Raw genomic sequence first — 19,018 nt, 5'->3', positions numbered from 1 at the left:
ACGAACCTAGCCGAACCCTCAAATCACCTCAAACAACGCTAAAACCTTGAATTACATCCCAATTCAAGCCTAATGAACTTTGAAATTTTCAATTTCTACAAACGACTCTGAAACCTATCAAATTACGTCCGATTGACCTCAAATTTTGCACACAAGTCATAAATGACATAACAGACCTATTCAAATTTTTAAAATCGAATTTCGACCCCGATATCAAAAGGTCAACCCCCGGTCAAACTTTCCAAAAATTCGACTTTTGCCATTTTAAGCCTAATTCCACTATGGACCTCAAAATAATTTTTCGGACACGCTCCTAAGTCCAAAATCACCATACGGAGCTATTGGAATTATAAAAATTTGAATCCGAGGTCGTTTAGCCATAAGTTCCCATCCGGTCGACTTTTCTAACTTAAATTTTCAATTATGAGACTAAGTGACTCATTTTACTCTAAATTCCTTCCGGACCTGAACCAACTAATCCGGTAAGTCATAAATTAACTGTAAAATATAAATTGGGCAGAAAATAGGGGAAATGAATTATAATACTCAAAACGACCGGCCGGGTCATTACACGATCCCTACAAAACAATAAGCAAGGGACGAGAAGGCCACGACAATAAAGATTCAAAATGGGTAAACTCACCGGTCGCTGAAAGCTTGGGTCCGAACTACTTGATAAAGGCCGACCATTCGCGAATCCTCAGTATGTGAGGCAAGACCTAGCTAACCCAGTCATGAGTATCCACAACCAAAGGAGGGGGCAGAGTCTCACTTGAACGAGGAAAAGGCAGAGTGTTAGGCTACAATCAAAATAAGCGAAATAAGCACTTAGTAAAACATACTTACATGCATAATTCCATGTCTCAGGAAATCCATTCGCATTTGTCACCACGTCCTCGGTCTTGACGTAGAAGTAGCTAAGCCATAATCGACGATTTGCTTTATCGTCCATCATCACTACCAAACTCTTACTTCCTCGGTGACGAAAATGCAACATCGTCCTACTATAGAAACTAGGCGTGAAGAGGTGCATCAGGGGGCGAAGAGAGATCCCACAGCCGGCTAATTCTGCGTACTTCGTCAACATGCAGATTAGTTTATAGATGTAAGGTGAAAGTTGGGCCGGGCAGACACCGTAGAAGCGGCAAAATTCCTCCGTAATGGGAGAAGGGGAAATGAGTAGCCCACATAGAACGGATACGCATAGAATGTGTAGTATCCAGGGCGATGAATCTGGACCACGTCATGACCAGCCGGGACCAGATCGATGTGGGCCGGAATTTTGAACTTCGCCCTGAAATTATAAAGGCCAACCGCGTCCATCACTGATTCCGTGGCCTCAGGGTCGTCCTCGGGCGGTTTTGAAAATTCAGATCTAGCCTTCTCGTTACGGAAAATTATTTCCTCCACCGTAAGAAAGCTTTCATCCTTCACAATAATGGCAACCCCATCGTCATGGGGAGGCATGCGCACTGCCAAGGGAACAGGGTCAGGTACCCCCTCCCCCCAGAGCTGAAAGATATGTTAACCATCTTTGTTTATAAATAAAGGAGGTGTAAACACAAAAGAGTCAAGAGTAGCGGAAGCCACCAGAGTCAGTGAAATCAAGAATATGGATGTAAGATCAAAAGAGCAAGGATTCTGAATGAGGAAGGAAGAAGAAGATATGAAGGTCCAATAATTAGATTGCAAAGAGTAAGGAAAAGGATTTTGTATCCCTATTTATAAGAGTTAAGGCATCAATATCGAGAAAGCAAATCGTCGTTACCCAGCTTAGAAATCGAAGCGGCAGAGGCACGAGAATCGATGCAAGGTATCAGGAAAATGCGTAATAATGACGCATGTTGACATGACGTCACTCTGAAACGACATGACCCTGGGTTGCGGCTCACGGAAGGCCACGTTTTCACCCCGTCTAAAACGCTACTACTTGACCCGCTCATCTAAACTTCTCGACCATAACTAATAGAGTCCGCTCGTCGAGGTCGCCCAGGGTCGACATCAATAAGCGGAGGGACTAACTGTATAGGTCAAAATCTTCCTCAACGGGATTTAGCATGGAGTGGTATTGTGGAAAGTGATGTGGCTGAGGTCGACCAGTGGACAGTGGGGCTCGTAGCCGGAAAGTCAATAACGGTCGAGGTCAAATATCAAGGATGGTACTAGCGACTAGTTTTCGTAATATGATATTTAAGGAAATATTCCACTAAATATTCTATGTACTGGTACTTTTAGGGTTGACTAGGAATATATCTCATATAAATAGAAAAAGAGATAAGGGGAAGAGGTATGTAATATTTTTCTTTTTGATAAGAGCATCTTTTGAGAAGAAGACTCTCTCTAAAAAAGATACAAACACTACCTTTCTAATAAGATTCTACCATTCATTATTCCAGACTTTTTCATTAGATCTGAGAATAGTTCTAATATTCTAAGATTTGTCTATCACTCGTCACTGTCAGAAAAAAGATTCATCCACCTCTTTCGATATTGGATGAATCATTCTCCTTATTTACGTTAATGTCATTTATTATTATTTATTGCTTGATATTCTTCTATCATTACTCCCCTTAAAATATTAAATGCACACTGCATTTAATCCCCCACCAACGCTATCCTACGTTATTTGTGTTAGCTAGTTATAAATCGAGGAGTATTAATATCAACTAGTCCTAATCCCTCATTACATAAAATTAATTAATATAATCAAAGATTTACACTTTTTGGTCAAACATCAATCTCAAACTTTTTTCAAACTCCTTTTACATGTAGTATCTATAAGAGAATGACTCACTAACGAATGAAAACATTCAATACTTATCAGAATCCTTCTACTTTTATCCATAAGTGTTTTGGTTTCGGCTTCATCCAAAACCAATACATTCAAAATCGGCCGGTTGATTCGGCCGGTCATTTTAAAAACCGACCGAATTCGGTCGGTAATTTTATATTTTAATAAAATCGACCGATATTGGTCGGTTATTTTCGTGCAAATATACAATTAAGGAGTACAAATGAAATAAAAGATAGTCTTAAAACAAAATGCACCAATGGCCTAGTAGTAAAATACTATCCTGCCACAGTATAGACCCTGATTCAATTCGCAGATGGTGCATTTTTCAATTACATAATTAAAATACCGACCAACTTTGGTCGGAAAAAACCGACCAACTTCGATCGGTTTTGTAGATAATTTTTTTGAGTTTAATTGACCGACCCAAATCGGTCGGAAAATACCGACCAAAGTTAGTCGGTTAGCTCTACCGACCACCACGAATCGATCGGTTTTCGGTCGATTTTTGTCAATTACCGAGCAACATCGGTCGGTTTTTCCCTTTTTTTAGTAGTGGATATAACTCCCGTTTGGCCATAAATTTTGGCTACTATTTTTCATTTTTTTTTTTGAAAATATTAATTATTCATGGAATATGATCAATTTTAGAAAAAAAAACTAATTTTTTTTTTAAGTTCCCAAAAACTAGTTTAGGGCATTTTTTGGGGTGAAAATATTTCTTCCACTCACAAACTTTAACTTTTTCTCCAAATAAAACACATATCCAAACACAACTTCTATTTCTAAAAATTATTTTTAGCATAATTTAAAAAATTTCTTTTTCAAATTTCAATCAAATTTATGCCTAAACGTTATCATATACTATCAACCCTCCTATGTCCTTTACGCAAAAAAAGAAGGAATTGCAAGTGTTAAGCTATTAGCATTCCCAATTATGGAACTCCTTTTTAGACAATAGAAATACCCCCTTCCCCAAATAGAGCCTCTTATGTCACTGTTTTTGAAAATTAGTATTTCTTACTTTCTATAAGAGGATATATTCTTAAAAAAACACAAAAGGGGATTCTTGGCAGCTGATTCATGAAGTGAAGAAATTTTTGCCATTAATGCTGAATTAAAAGTACTCTCAACCCCACAAGCCACAATAAAAGGAAAGAAATCAGAATATTTACAGCTACTAATTGGGACTACTAAAAATATCATAATAGAACAATTCGTTTCGATTTCTCATTGGAATGTACTCCTATTGATGACATTAACGTTCTCCCGACTACTCGCGTTCATAGTTCGGTTTGGATCAGGTTTTTCTTAAAAAAAAAAAAAAAAAGTCAGTCGATTCTTTAAATATTGGACCAAACCAAACCAATTAAATCGGTTTTTATCGATTTTTTGGTTATTTATCGATTTTATCTTAAATATGAGACATACACTACCAAATACATATTCTAGCGACTACATTTTCAACGTAAAACTAGCAAACCAATTGCTCTTTGAGAAATCTATCATTCACCAAGATATATTGAAGATAATTGAATCAAATAGTGATGAATAATTTAAGTACTCAATTAAAAATCGATTATTTTTAACATGAAATAATTTTTTGTACTTAGCAAAAGAAAACTACCAATCAAACTAGAATATAAAGGTAAAGAATTAGATTATTATAATAGCAAAGAACTAAACTAAAAATACAAACGACTAATATGTACCATAAAATTTTAGAAACTTTATTTAAAAATATACATATATATATATATATATATATATATATATAGGTGTAATAATAATTTTAAATAGCTACTTCTATAGTCGGCTTGGTTCGATTTTTTTAGTTAATTTTTTATTAAAACCAAAACCAAACTAAATTTGATCGGTTTTTAAAATTCAAAATCAAAACCAAACCAAACCTAAAAAGTATCGGGTTTTTTTATCGGTTTGATTCGATTTTCCGTTTAGTTCGATTTTTCGGATTTTTATGAACACCCCTAATCCTCACACTATACGAATTCTCCATTGAAATTCTTCTTCTTAGCCTGGCTACTGCTAAAATTGTAATGATTCGGTTTTCCGTTTGGTTCGATTTGTATGAAACAATGTGTTTGAGATCCCGTCACATGGAAATCCTTAGAGTATATATGAATATGTTATGAATTCTAAATATTCTAAAGTAATTTAATTACAATCTTATCTAATGTAAAATTATTTTCAAAAGATAAAAATTTGTGCGTGTATAATAATATATATTGATATATATAGATAATTAAGTTCTCAGTAATTTACCTTATTTTTCAACTATAGTGAGTTGTATATTTATATTTTTCATCTTTTTCTGTTGCATTATTTTCAAGTCCTTTAAAATTTTTATAGTATGCATAATTTTAAGATGGTCAATATTAAAAATTGTAGGTAGTCAAAACATGACTACACTTTAATAATGAAAGATATTTTTCACGAAAATAATTATACAAATTAATGTATATACATTAGTTTAAAGGTAAAATGGCCTCATGGCCACTTAAACTTGTAACGAATTGTCAACCCGGTAAACAAACTTAGGAATTTCTTAATTTAGCACCTCAATTTAAAGAATAAGGACTTATAGACATATTCGTTTGAGCGTGTTCCTCAATCGCTAAGACAAAAATGACATGTCACATGCTTAACCTTTTAGAATTTGACAAGTGTAATTTCTAGGTCTCACTTTTTTATTTCCTAATTTCTAGTTTATCAAACTTTTAACTTAATTTTTTTTATTTCTCTTCTCCTCCACTACAACTGCGACCAGCAAAAAACTCATAAATTAGCAAAAAAATTCAATTTGGCTGGAGAATTCACTGGCAATGTCTCTGGCCATCGATGAATAGTTCACTCTCCCTGATTGCCTACTCATTTTGTTAATTTCTAATCACCATCTCCACGCAAACACCTTATTCCATTTGATTTCAAGCACCTCAATCACCATCTCCGTGGAAACTTCCTTCCCACCAAGACCATTGGCATAGAGCAAACACATTAGAAATGGCATTTCACCCCTGCCGCTAATTGTTTTCTTTAAAAAGAAAAAGTAAAGGAGAGGAGCATTGACCATATCGAAAAGCTTCATCCATAAACCGCCTGATATGAAGAATATACTCCAAACACTTAATGTAAAGAAGAGTCTTCTTTTTGGCCAGTTTTTCATCACTATCGGAGTAATGGCCAAATCGGAGAAATTGATGTGATTTTGTTCTGCCAAAATTCGATTGTGGATTACCTTCTCTCTAGATCCTCATACTCAATTTTAAAAAAAAACTCTAATTGATTTTCAATCGAAAAGAATGGAGAGGGGATGGGGAGAAAAGGTTGGGGTGAGAGCTGGGAGACGAAACGAAAGAATGGGGAAAAATGGATGCCTTATTATTTTTTTTTTTAATCTTTTGTTATTTTTTATACATTTTTATTTATTTTAATATTTTTTTTCTATTAAAACTATTACATTCACGCGCCACTTAAGTGTGATTTGCACGCAGTTTCGCCATGTCAGCAATGTTTCCTCCACGTATGCATGGTTAACAATCAGAGGTATTTATTAGTCCATGTATGTATGCCTACGTACAATAAAGGGAAGAATATTATAACTGAATTATTTGATTAATATAAGGTAAAATCTTAGTTGATTTTAAACTGTTAAATATTAGTATTTCTTATCTAGTTCAATAAGAAAATATATAATAACCAAAATTTAGTTGAATTTAAAGTTTTAAGTATTAGGAAATTTAACTTAAATTATAATTTTGCCCCATGTAAACTTTTTAAAGAATATAAAAGATGAACGTCGAACAATATTTTGATAAAAGTTTTCGTACTTTTAATATAATATAGATTAATTAATCGGTAAAAGAGGGAGAAAGAGAGAGCATTACAGCTATGAGGTTTGCCTCTTTCTAATTGATGATATAGTACCATAACGTTGTCAGGGCTGATAATCAATCAAAACTTGCACCTACTTTTAGTTTTCCTTTCTGGTTTTTTGCCCCCCCAAACACACACACACAAAAGATCTGTTACTTCCCTTTTTTAGCCTCACTCCCTATTTCTCTTCTCACCTGCTAGCAAAAGTCATATGAGTAGTAATTTTATACCATTGCTTTTCTTTCTTGCCATTTAATTTGCTTCATCTATATGGGTGAAGAATCCTGTACGTATTTGTTCCTTTTTATTTTGTTGTTTCATTTCCTGTATTTGTTTTTTTTCCTTTTTATGCTTCTTCAATATTTTTCTGATTTGTGGGTGCTTTTTATTGAAAATGGTGGAAGGGAGATGATAAAGAGGGAGGACTCATATGAGGCGGATAGAGAACGTCACTTTTTTCCAAACGCCGAAACCAATTGCACTTTCTGTTTGTGTTTGTGATGTTGAGGTTGGTTTGGTTATTATAACCCAAGAGGAAATTAAGCTCTGTGAATTTTCAAGCACAAGGTAACATTTCTCTTACATTTCCCAATTTTCATGCCAAAGATTGCAACTTTATATATGTGAACAGTACACAAGACTCTTAAATTCCATAATTTTGATTGAGTTTGTTTAAACCAACCTTTTTTTTTGGGGCGGGGGGAGTGTGATTTTCTTTCCAACCAAACGACCCCTTGTTTAAATGACTTAATGCTTAAAACGACACCTGAAGTTCAAAATTTAGGAAACTAATAGTAATAACTTCTCTCTTATCTCTAGTTCAAGAACAGATCCTTTCAAAGTACAATTTGTTTCTCCACGACTAGCAAGGTACTTTGTGAACTATACAGTCCATCTATCAACTTAACCCTAGTTAATTAAAAGATCGAATCCATTTGAATGACATTAAATCAACCAATAGTTCATGATACTCACTTTTCCATCTAACTTTCGCATGCCAAGCTATATCTTAGGACAAAGTTTTCCTTGACTTAAATATTAGGAGTATTATATTACAATAGCTTGTACTTGTAGTAACACAAAATCGGTTGTTGTTTCAGAATTCAGTACTTGAAGTTGAAACTAAACTATGCCTCATATTATGTGCTGGTTAGGGTTTTTTTTTTTTTTTTTTAAAAGATTAGGGGTGTTTTGATAGTTTATACTAGTTTTAGGGTACGCGCATATACTTATATTAATAAATATATAATTTTTAAAAATTACGTAAATGCTATTAAATAATGTGTTTGAGTTAAATATTAAAAAACATAAGTTCTTAAAAATAATGAATGTTAATCTCATTAAGCTAGCTCAATAAAACAATGAAATTCTACTCCACATAAGTCTTTATATACATTATTATGATTTATGAGGAGTGAAATATCTTATAAAAATTATTATTATCTTTGTTACCAAATACTATAAACAAATAACACAAAAAATAATACTTTTACCATAATTATTCAAAAATAATTAAATAAATTGAAAATTTGAATCTTTTGGTCGTTTAGAAATTTGTGAGTGATGAGGTAGAACTATAGCTCCTAGAAAAATATTGATAAACAACGATATAAAGTCTTAAATAACTAATATTGAATTATAAAAATAATGTAATACTATACTAAAAAATATAGAAAACTATTATTTATTGGAATGAATATAAAAAGAAAGAAAAATAATAATGACAACTTCTTTTGAATACCTTGTGTCTTATGTTACATCCTTAATGCTTCAACTTAGCATTTTTAGCAATTTAACTTTTAACTATATTATAATATTTATGCTCTTAAATATTAGGAGTTTCTACTTAACTAAAATAAGGAAAATTTTAATAACCATAATTTTAGGTAATTTTAAATTCCTAATTATTAGAAAAAATAATTAAATTAAAATTTAATCCAATGTGAAATCTATTTTTAATGGGTAAAAAAGATGAACGATATTTCGCTAAGGGTATTTGTGCTTTTAATATAGTATAGATAAGTATAGTATTGAATATGATCTTTTAGTAATGCTGTGATTGATTATGTTGGAATTATTTCTTATCGACTATGTGGTTTGATGTATTAAAAATAACATGCATTGCATACTTTAAAAAAAATTATTTGTTTACAAAAAATACCGTCCACATTCTTTGCAAGCTTTGGGAAATGTTTTGAAAGGGCGGTTTTGTCTTTTTACATACTTTTCCATGTAATAAAAACTATGATATTGCTAATGCATGATTTGGTATGTATAAAATAATATTGAATATGGTGTATAACTAATACAAGTTTTAATTATATATAGATTGAAAAATACTACTAACAAATAAGAGATTAATAATACCAAAGTTAATACATATATTATTTTTCCTAATACATCCTACCAATCGACCAAATATTAAGTATACCTCTCGATTTAGGGTTAAAGGGTACTGTCATAAATATTCATTGGTTTCCTTGAACTTGATAGAATAAGCATATATCTGCTGACAAAGTTAATAAACTAAACTAAGGGGTGTTTAACTGACGAAGTTAGATGGAAACAGAGTTTCTTGATTTCTTTAGAGTTGAAAAGCACAGTTTGGGAGCCAGTTGTCATACTAGACTTGATCGTGCTTACTGTCTTGCTTAGGAAGGTTATAACACACCTTGAAAATCTTGGGCAGATATAATTGTATGAGTTTCCCAAATCACTATGTACTTTGGGAAGATATTTGTCCTTTTTCATAATTATTTTTGGTAAGGATACCTATTTAACCCAAGGATGGTTCAGTTCACATGGAGTATTAATTATGCTCGAATTATAATACATGAACGTCAGTCAAAAGACAGGCCGAAAAACTGACAGAAGTCGTTAGGTTTTTAAAAATTCTTTATTTTTCATTTTTTTATTTATAAAATTGATCAACTTTGATCGGTTTTCTTTCTACACAAAAATAAAAAAAATTATTTTTGTGTCTCGTGAAATTAAAATTAATATTCAAAAAACCGAGCAAAGTTACCGAGTGTATACGTGTATGAAATGCACATATATGCACTTATTGATTTGGCAGCAGGGGCGAAACTAAAGGTAAGAAAGAGGGTTGAGTTGAATATTTTTTTTTTAGCAACTCAGTAACCATTTTAAGACGGACCAGTATTTTTTTTGGTAAAGAGTATGTTAAAAATTAAAATGCACACCGTGTGATTCGAATAAATATTTTCTGAATCTACAAGATATGTGTTCACTAATTTTTTATTTTACATAACAAATGAGATGTGTGCGACTCGTGTAAGACATTTTAGAAATAAAGTAGTGAAAATTAATTGAATTACTATGGAACTGAACAGTTAACACACCTACTAAACACGAAAGGAATAAAGCGTGTCACAGTTCTTCTTGCACCCTAGAAGAACTACAACAAATAGAAAAACAGTTGGACATGCATGTATTGACTTCCTATATGAAGTTTAGAAAACTTAACATTTACTGTAGATATTTTATTGTTCTATTATATTCAGATGCAAGCTACCTAGAAGACCCTTGCAGCTGAAAATGCAAAGGTATTTTTTCTTAATTTGCTTTTCCCCAATCTTATGCAATAATTTTGCACTCGAGCAAGTAATTAATAAGGTTAACAGTGGTTTATATCTCTTCGTGAAGTAGAAAGTTTAAAGTTCAATTATTTGTAAATAAAAGAAATTATTTTTCAGCGGACAAACTTAAAAAGAAAGTGTATCCTATCACTTATTCTGATTTTACTAACTCTTTTCTCCAAATTTGAGTTGCCTTCAACTTTTTAAAAAATTACACTACACTTACTCAAGATATTTTGCTCTTTTGAAGAAGATGTTAATGATAAGTGCTTTCTTGTTTAATCTTTTAAATTCTTAACTTACAGCAGCGTGTCACATCGCAGGGGAGGATCTCTATACTTGTAAGTATGGTTCACATGATCCCATGCTCTCTTCCCCTAATTATGAATTATAGTATTAGAGCTCGTTTGGCGTAAGCTATAAGAAGGTATAGTGGTGGTATTAAAATTTAAAATCACTTTAATACTTTGTTTGGTTAGCAAATCTGGTATAAGTTATTCCGGGATTATAAGTAGTCCGGAATAACTTATACCTTGTAATGAGTGGGGTAATTAATACCGGGATAACTTATACCTTCTTCTTAGAAATTATGTAATTGTCATTTTTAATACAACATACCAAACAGTAGATAAAAAATAATAGCAGGGTAACTTATCCCAGCATAATTTATTCCGGCATAAGCCGTATTCAAACCAAACGACCCCTTGGTATGCTAAAAATTTGACTTAGTGTGTACCGGGGAACCCATCGAAATTAATGTATTTTGGTGCACATTAGTTAAAGAACGAAGTGGTTATTATATTCACATATGGCCATTATTTGTTTACAAACTAATGTTCATTTTGTTTTAAATCTTTCCTTTCTTTTTTGGTTTTTCCAAAATTTGCTATTCATTCTTGGTAAAAATAGTACAGGCTAGTCAGTTTTCGGACGGGTAATTGAAAAATAGTCATCGTTTGCAAAGTCATTAAAAAATAGCCACTATTTTGCTGCAACACAGATCGGTCCAGCATAATATACTAGAGATTGGTGCACATGTATATGAACTTCCAGCATATTATGCTGGAACTCCAACATGCGAAAAGTTTCAGCATAATATACTAGAGATTGGAGCATCTGTGTATGAACTTCTAACATATTATGCTGGACCGATATATTATACTGGAATTCCAGTATATTATGTTGGAGTTCCGGATTTTGAACAGTGTTTTCGTTCAGTTTTATCTTTAAATGAAAAGTAGCTAATTACTTTTGAAATTGTTGCTATTTGTCAATTACCACTTGTAAATCTGACTATTTTTGAATTTCTCCCTTCATTCTTGTTCTTTTCTTTCTTTCGTTTTCCCCACTTGTTATTCTTTTTTTCTTTCTTTTCTTTTTGTTATTTTCCAAGTTATCTATGATATTCCCTCTTGTTTCTTTATTTTATGTTTTTTTTTTTCACTTTTCCAAATTTGCTATTCCTTTTTATTGCATATTAAGTACAAAGAGCTTTTATGTATTGAAATTTATCTCTTTTAGAGGTTTTAAATCAATTGCGTGTTATGCATATAATTATTGGTATTTGACTTCTAAATAGATAGAGAAAAAATATTTTCACATTTGTTGTATAGTTAATCACTAAACTCATTAAAAAAATTATTATCCTCAAATATCTCTTGTCTAACTCCCTATCTCAAGTCACCTCAAGAGCAAGGTGAGAAGTTCTTGGAGGGAGGGAGCCGATGGTCTATCGGAAACCGCCTCTCTACCCCAAGGTAGGGGTAAGGTTTGCGTAGACACTACCTTCCCCAGACCCCACTAGTGAGATTATACTGGATTGTTGTTATTGTTGTAACTCCCTATCTCATCCCGTACGACTCTCAAACCTTACTTAGCAATTGCTGGAATTACATATTCATCTCTTGCATCCATGACTTGTCCCGTCTTCATTGGTTCACCCATCTACTTGAAATCCATCATTCGCCTGTCACATAGCATTATAAGAATGTATAAATTGCACATTTAGCCGCTGGTAATGATAAACCCTAATTTTTTGCAACAAAAAAAAAAGCCCTACTTAAGCTTTTTTTCTTTTTTTGAAAGTGTACTTTAGCACTGAAAAAGTATTCTTGGTTGCAAGACTAAGAAAAGTAAGACAATTCTTTTAACAATACAAAGATGATTTTATTTTGGAGTATAAATATCCTTTTAATTTACGAATACTCCCTATGTTTCATATTAGATGATGTACTTTTTTTTTTTAGTCTGTTCCAAAATAAATGATACATTTCTAAAGTTGGAAATAATTTAACTTTAAACTCTTCATTTTACCCTTAATGAAAAGCTTTTACCCCTTAAGCTTTTAAGACCACATTTTAAAAGTCTTTTTTTTTTTTTAAAACGTCGTGGCGAGTCAATTTGACACTAGAAAAGGTTCACGTATACTCATCTTTAACATTATGATTTATGCCATGCATAGAAGAGCTCTTTACAAAATACAACTTAGAGTTAAATGCCATTTGAATGAATTGTTTGATTGTCTATGTCTGAAGGAAGGCACTACATTTAGCCAATGCATCAGCAACTTGATTACCTTCTCTAAACTAGTTAAACAGTATGAAAAAACATGTTTAGTTCCCCTGGTAATCTGTTGCAATTCTTACATGATTGATGAAACTAACACTATAGTATGAAAAATATTATAAAAGAGAAAAGCACTTGCAGTACTTACCCTTCTCTGGGTCGAAGTTTTCAGATTTTAATTTACTTTTTCTACAATTTTTTTTTTTTAAAAAAAAATAAAAAAAATCAAAAGGGAGAGAGTGTAAGGAGCATCGAAAAATTCTCCTTCCCTTTTACAGTTCTCACTATAATATGGGATATTTAGTTATATCAACATTTCCAAATCTATACTTCCACCTAAAAAATTAACATTTCTTTTTTCAATCAATAAAAGAAGGAAAGGAGCAAGAGGTAAAAAGACCTTAGCATAAAGTAGTCTTCGATCATTTCTCCAGAATTTCAATTTCATTTGACAAAAGAAGTAAGTATAGAGTTAAAGAAAGCATAGGGTAAAATAGTCTTTTAAAAGTTTGCACTAATCAATTAGATGAATAAAATAATCGCATAATTTAAGAGACCTCTTTTCACGTTTCGCATATCACAGTGACCTCCCTCGTGGTTTATAATATTACGACTACCTCCTTAATTTGATTTTCTTGTAATCATTCTTTAAACTCATTTAAAATAAATTTAAATAAAATACAATTTGATAAATTTGTCCCTTTTAATATTTATTTCTTTCAATTAGTAATAAACATTATCAAAATAACTTACTTAACAAATTCTTTAAAAATAAACCTACACCAATAAGTTAATTTAAATATAGATACATGTGTAAAGCTTATCACTATTCTGCCTATACGTGTCTTTCCCATTAAGCAAAGTAAACTAGTTAATTCTGAAAGGTATCAGGTAGCTTCTCTGTACCTTTATTAGTTTATCGGCGATTTCATTTTTTGTGGTAACCCAATATTTTTCGGTGACCTATGTCAAATTTTATAAGAACGACTCCCCAAAAGAGGAAGCCGATGAGAACATCCGGAAAAGATTTTAGTAAGAATATCCACGAACTGAGAAGAAACAGGATTCAACAAATAGAGAAAAATCATCCAAAATTGCCGGTTAACGGCGTCAAATTTGAGTCCTATATGCTTCTCATTCATGAAAGACAGGTATGTATAAGGAAAATTAGTTTTTCAACTATTGGACAACGAAATCTAGTGGAATTTGAAAGAGAAATTAGATCTAAGCTCGAATGAATGGTCAGCAGGGGAGGAAGCTGCTGGTTTCTGAAGAATGGAGAGGAACAAGAATAAAAACGGTGGAAGTTTGCAGAGAAGAGGACTTCCCACTCAAGGAAATGCTATTTTTTGTAAGGAAATTAATTGAAAGAAATTAACATTAAAAAGGGCAAATTTATCAAATTGTATTTTTATTAATATTTATTTTAAATGAGTTTAAAGAATGGTTATAAGAAAATAAAAATAAGGGAAATAAGCGTTATATTGTAAATCACAAGGAAGGTCAATACGATATGACGAAATTTGAAAAGAGATCTCCGAAATTATCCATAAAATAATTAATAAAGGTCAATTTTGCATCGAAACTGTTGAAAGTTATAAGTTTCCAAAAAAGGTACGCATCAAGGAATATATGCGACCCTCTCTTAAAAGTAATTATCGTAAGTAAACACTCACCTAATTTTAGGCAATTAACCTAATCAATTGGTCCCGGAGAGAGAAATAAATTTAATTTTATTAAGAAAACAGACATACACACACACGCCAATACACTGGCTACCGAGCATGGTGGCTTCTCGAGATGATTTATTTTAATTTAAAAACCTAAAAAGTCTTTTCGGTCAATGAATAGAGGATAAGTAGTACACTAATTTATTAATTAGTTGGGGGTATTAAACGAGCTTATTTAAAATAAAGCTGGCGTGCCGACACCTGTCGCCAGCATCCACCAAGTGGGGTCCCCCTTGAGATACGGCCAGCATCCACTAACTTTAGCATGTTTTTTTTGTTACCTGATCATTTACAAAGGTTTCATTGGTTGTGTGACTTTGGGACCACTTTTGACCATGACTTTACTATTCACTCCGTCCACTTTGGACTTTTCATATCCTTAAAAAATATATTGTACTATATATTTTTCTATATAACTCCTAATAATAATATCATTTTAAAAAATTTTGAGAATTTTTTTTTATAAATAAATAATTAATGTTAAGGGTAAAACAAGCAAAAAATTATCTTTCTCTTTCTCTTGATTCCAGGACAATTACCAAAATCGACTCTAGGTTTGACAAGATAACATAATTATTGGTGAATCTGTTATCTCTGTAAAAGCAACATTCTACTTAAAATTTGAGGGATATTTACTTTTACCATACTCTAATTGCGGTAATAGTGGACAAGGAGGAAAAATTAATCGTGGATATTTACTTTTACCATATGTCACATAGCGAAGATGATGATCGATCGTTTATTTCAAGTTGTGGTGTAAATAAATAAGAATGTTATAAACATAGCCAATATGTCTACCTATAAACAAGAAAAGAAATCCTGGTTATTATTTTAAAAGTGTTTTCTCATATATAAAATTCAATCAAATAAGAAGTTGTGAGATACAGGAGAAAACGTTTACTTCAGGCTCATATATATATATATTCGTGTCAGATTCTCTTATTTTTATCTTTCTCTCCATATGCGCCAAGTTGGCAATTTCGGCCTATTAATTTGTAGTTTCCACGATCTGTTTATCTGGTCCTCTTTCTCTGTTGTATATACCCTACTGACTTATACAAATATAAAAAATCTAACAAAATTATGGGAAGTGGTAACTTTCACATTTTCAGTGTGTCGATTCAATTTTTTTGCTCCATGTACAAAAATAACGTGATCATTTTGGTGGGGGTTAGGCCTTGATCCTTACCCGTATATTAAAATTCCAAAAGTTGAACACATGAGGACGGGTGTTGCTCCCAGGCACATCCAAGTATACGTGATCGACAAATAATATAGAATTGTAAGTTCAAATATCGTACCTACAGTGACTTGTAATTAACTATTTACTAAATTAAACTAAGATAATTAATCTACTAAAGCAATTTTCTAATGTGTGATTATTTAATTAAAACTAATCTAGACTAGCAAACTAAGAGATTAAAGGAAACAAGTCGGTAAAATTAGACATGAATTCAATGGGAGCCGATATTTTAGAGCTATGTGTTAGCTAACAATCCCGTTGAGTCTTCTACTTAAATTGTCTAATTAATGTTTATTGTTTGACAAGGTTAATATTACTCGTAAGCTCGTAACCTTCTCCCGAAGTACTACTCGCCTATTCAAGCTAACCTAACGCCTATATTCCTATGGAATCAGGATTAACAAGAACGCATTTATAATTCCCGTATAGTAATTAAGCAAGGCGCTTAGGTATATCCCTATCTTAATTGCAAATCCGTTCCCGATACTCATGTTCAAGATCTCTCTCTATTCAATCTTATATGCAATCTAGAATTCCCTCTCCCGAGTTCAATCCTAGATTCGTAGATCAATTGGTGATCAAGCAATCAAATAATTAAGCGTAAGATTGAATAAATAAACTAATATGATAAAATAATAAGAATAATTCAAGATTCAAACTATAATGTTCATGTAGCACTCATAGCTCTTAGAACTAATGAACTATAAAGTTAAAAGAAGAGAAGAGAAGAGAAGAAAAACTAGTTAGAAGCCTCCTTCAAGCGTGGTGTATGTTCCCCATGTGAATTCCCCTTCAAAGTATGTTAGATCTCTTCCAAATTAGGTTTAGAACCTCTTTTATACAAGTTGGGACCGTACAAGACCGAAATAACTTTGTCTCGGACAAAATAGGAAAATTCCCTGCCCCTAGCGTCCGGAGGCGCTGCCCCTGGCACATAAACCAGTGTTTTCCGCCTCTAATTCTTTCTTTGCTGCCAGGTACGTTTTCTTTGCCTTCTTTTCTTTGCTTGGAATGCATTTCCTTTGCTTTTTTTGTCTTTCATTTAGGGGACAAACACCAAAGGGTGTCTTCTTTTTTTATTGTTTTAATTTCTTTCTTTTTCTTATGCATTTTATTCAATTTTGTTCCAAATCTCTTCATCTTCACACCGTTTTATTTCAGTTAAAATATAATACTAAGCACACTGTAATGTAATTAATATTCAAAAGATTATTAAAAGTGCTATAATATGAGGCAATAATAGTTATATATATATATATATATATATATATATATATATATATTTGGCGGAACATCAACACTCCACACTTAGACTCGTCCTCATCCTCGAATAAACATTAAAATCACTCTCAATAAATCAAGCCTAGCAACACCACCACCACCACTTCGGTTGATACTAACAATTAGGTCTTATAGCAACTCAAACCATCAGATATACAATTCCTCATTATCGTGCAAGATATACAAGTCACAAACAAACAACAAATTTCTAACCTCCTAACCTGAGATAAGGACTCTAACTCACCAAATTTAAGCTCACTCACCAACTCTGTCAAATAAAGTTATTAACATCACATATCTATCGTAAAACCAGTGCCCTCACAAGAATAAATAATCCATACACTAGCTCAGATCAAAAAATGAATATAATTTAAGGACTTATCATCCAAGAACAACTCTCTCGCTCACAAAGAATTCACATGTATGCACAAAGAATCATATGTCTGCCCATTACGTACATCTCTACTAATTAAGTATGCTCGAATAGAATCAAATAGGACTTTAACGGGTTGTAATGTTGGCTAAGGGACGGGTAGGAGAACTATAAATAGTGACTTACACTTCCCTAAGCACTTTGCACTTTTAGACTTCCTCGCTCATTATTTTCAGCTCTTAATTTTATTTTTTAACCCTCTCTTCATCAATTGTTTCATAAGTATTTCCCTCATATTAAGACTATTTCAATTTTTTTTTCAAAATATATATTTTTCATTCTTTTTTTTTCATGTCACATTTTTTCCAATAGGGCATTTTTATCACTTTTCAGCTATCGTTGGTTACCATATTTCACGTAATCATCTCTTTCTTCAAATTTATCAATTAACATCAGCATGTATACCCGTAACCGAAAGTGAGAATAAACTTGTGCTTGAGCAAGCTTCAAAAGTAAATTTTCTTTTCCTTACAAATAAATCATCAACATGTGATTACTATGAGTTGTCTAAAACTTAACCTACAAAGGTAAATCACGACTGGATGTAATTATGAACAGGCCGGGTATTATATCCTGGCCACAATATTAGTACTCTAGTTCTTTTCGGAGGTATTATCCGTGTTTTAAAAGGCGTGAGCGTAAGGCGAGATGTTTTACATATGGTTCAGCGAGGCATAAGCCTGAGGCACGGGGCGTAAACCCATAGGTATTTAATTTTAATATTTTATAAAATAATATAATTACAGTAAAAATTTATAAACATATATATATATATATATATATATATATATATATATATATATATATATATATATATATATATATATGTGTGTGTGTGTGTGTGTGTGTGTGTGTGTGCGCGCGCGCGCGCAATCCCTATAAAGTCAAAACAATCTATTATACGCTACTTACAAGCACACGTAACTTGAGTAAAAAAGAATAAAGTTTTATACGTAGAGGAACAAAAAGGATAACTAAACTATAATTTGAACTTTGAACTTACTGATATGAAGGAGAATGTAGTTCTCTTTGTATTTATCAAAAGAAATTGAATATTCGTTGCTTTTAGGAGATATTAGCAGACTAGCAGACAAGATAAAAAAATTGGGAAAGACCATGAATTAGGGCTTCAATCAATAAAAAAGGTCTTGACTTTTAAATTTAATATATTTCAGTTCATTTTTAAACCTTCTGAGTAATTGCCATGTTGACTTTTGAGAATTTGAGTATTATATGAAGGACTTATTCAACAAATTTTGTTTTGAACTGAAAAAGTCTCTGGGGCTTACGCCTCACTAAAAAAACGCGCCTCAAACGTCCGGGCGTACGCTCCTAACGCCTCTTGAGACTTTGGCCCCACACCATCGCCTCAGGCGTTTTTGGTGCACCTCGCCCGGGTTCACCTCGAAAATGCCTTTTAAAACACTGATATTATCTTCATCATACAAGGCATAAATGGAAGTATGGCACGATTAGAGGAAA

At 32.4% G+C, this 19,018-nt stretch overlaps 1 long non-coding RNA gene across 2 annotated transcripts; it reads left to right on the top strand.

Annotated features, from left to right (window-relative positions):
- The first annotated feature begins 6,804 nt into the window (after positions 1-6,804).
- LOC104109806 (uncharacterized) lies at positions 6,805-12,433 on the top strand. Of its 2 annotated transcripts, none has more exons than XR_689328.4 (4): positions 6,805-6,971; positions 7,090-7,252; positions 10,210-10,251; positions 10,593-12,433. It is a non-coding gene; the product is annotated as an uncharacterized lncRNA (long non-coding RNA). The 2 variants fall into 2 exon arrangements; XR_689327.4 differs by having other exon boundaries at positions 10,590-12,433.
- Positions 12,434-19,018: the final 6,585 nt, after the last annotated feature.

The sequence above is a fragment of the Nicotiana tomentosiformis genome, chromosome 1, assembly GCF_000390325.3.
Source record: "Nicotiana tomentosiformis chromosome 1, ASM39032v3, whole genome shotgun sequence".
NCBI lineage: Eukaryota > Viridiplantae > Streptophyta > Magnoliopsida > Solanales > Solanaceae > Nicotiana > Nicotiana tomentosiformis.
The sequence above is the reverse complement of the archived record's forward strand: the minus strand, read 5'-3'. Positions and strand labels throughout refer to the sequence as shown.